The following is a 2,140-nucleotide window of genomic DNA, read 5'->3' as shown; positions in this document are numbered from 1 at the left end:
TCTTGCAGAAAGAAATACAAGTACCTACCTAAGTATTTTAAAAGAAAAATATGGAGAAATCCATGTGCTGTTTCTAATCAGATTATTCCTGTCCCTTGGACTAGAAAATAATAAAGGCTCCACCGTTTTTAGTCTCAGCATTTTTTTCCTTTTTTTCTACTCTGACGCCAAAACAGTCATGATATTTTATTTATGTTTTAGATACACTATTGTCTTGAACCTTCACATGATAACATTGATAATACAATTCTCGGAGACCATACCTATTCTGATAAAAGCTTATTGTCAAGGGTATTTGTATGTGAAAGTTTCTATAGGTTTATTATTTGTTCTATTTTCAAATTATAAAGACGTACCTAAGGTTAATTTTAAATTTGTCTGCTATGTTAGGTGCGTCCTTAGTACGTTAACATTTTCTATCCTGAACCCTGAGATCCTACACCCATCAGTTCATATGGAATTTCATTGCAATGAAAAGTGAAAGTTTCTATAGGTTTATTATTTGTTCTATTTTCAAATTATAAAGACGTACCTAAGGTTAATTTTAAATTTGTCTGCTATGTTAAGTGCGTCCTTAGTACGTTAACATTTTCTATCCTGAACCCTGAGATCCCACACCCATCAGTTCATATGGAATTTCATTGCAATGAAAATACTTTACGTAGATACCTATTCGTGTTTTTCCAAGTAAAGGTGCAGACAGTAAGGTACTACGTACCTAACACAGCAAGGTCATTTCTTTTGTTTTCATGCAAAAAGCCTCAATATAATTCATTTGTTAAAAGCTAAGAGTATAAGAGGCAATAACTAGCACATAACATGTGCAAGTGTTCGTGTAAAGGTCTTCAGGTGGAAGAACAGTAGTTCTCTTCAAGCTCACCAGAGTCCCTAGATATGTGGGAAAATTGAAAATGAGTTCAGTGTTTTCATTTCCCTCAAAATACAACATTCGCCTTTCCAGTTTACACTGGATTTTCATTTCGACGATATTTACCGTTTTTATTAATAATGTCAGGTACAGTCTGGTATGCGTCTAAATTTTTTTAACACAAAGCGTATGATTTCTGTATTTTTTACTATTGCTATCTCATATTGCTGACAGATGCATTATTTAAAAATAATGGGTAGATGAGAGCTGGCGTAATTGATTGTATATCCCATTGTTACTAGTTGCGTTCTAAAAGACTACGACCCTTTAAATCCTATTATTTCATGTTTGTAGGGAACTACTTTAACGAGCGGTACAGTTGTAAATAGATGAAGCTTATTTCTTGTAAGACATGAGGAAGTCCATCATATTTTCATAGAAACTCACCCCTCTTTTAAAGCTCTCATACCTATCGTGAATAGGTAATTCTCATGGTATATTCCATGTATAATGCTATGGATGCGTAAGATTTTCTTTTATTCTTCACAGACTCTTGTACATACTTTTTTTTATAGTCCCAGAAAGTTTGAAAAGCGGGTGTAGATGGTAAAATCAATAACGGTTAATAGTGTTATGTATGATGCTCTTAATTAGTTGCATAAATAAAACTCTTCTACATGGATTCATCAATAAGATACTAACTTCTGATAAGAAAAGGATGAAGGTAACCTATAAAGGATATCCTGGCAAAGCTATACATAACTTCAAGACCAACAGATAAAGGGAACTTTTATAAGGACATAGGGTTCCAATGGAAAAGCGCAATCTTATGTTCTTTATTATTATACGTACAATAATGTGTAGATTAATAGTTACCAACATGAATGGTTTTTAATTGTAATATATAGTCTGAATCGTTTCTATTATACAGACGTGAATTTCGTATCTTTGAATACAAAATGTTGTTTTTTTCAGTTGTGCTCATTTCTTTCGAAATCTTTGTTAATGTTTCATGGAACCTTCAATAATAGTGTTTTATTTTATATCCATTTGTTTTCTAAACATTCACGAGAATGAAAAAGTCGAATCTGCTTTTTAAATTGTTCAATATATTATATAAAAGATCACCAAATTTTAACATTTTAAGAAAATTTTTATTTATTAATTTTATAAAAAATTTTTTAGAGGCATTTTTTTTGATAGTCCAAGTCTTACTTAAAACTTTAATTTCTGCGGGAAATTATTGAATAAAAAAACAACAAAAAAAAAAAA

This window comes from Diaphorina citri, unplaced genomic scaffold, assembly GCF_000475195.1.
Source record: "Diaphorina citri unplaced genomic scaffold, Diaci psyllid genome assembly version 1.1 scaffold592, whole genome shotgun sequence".
NCBI lineage: Eukaryota > Metazoa > Arthropoda > Insecta > Hemiptera > Psyllidae > Diaphorina > Diaphorina citri.
Note: the sequence above shows the minus strand (reverse complement) of the source record.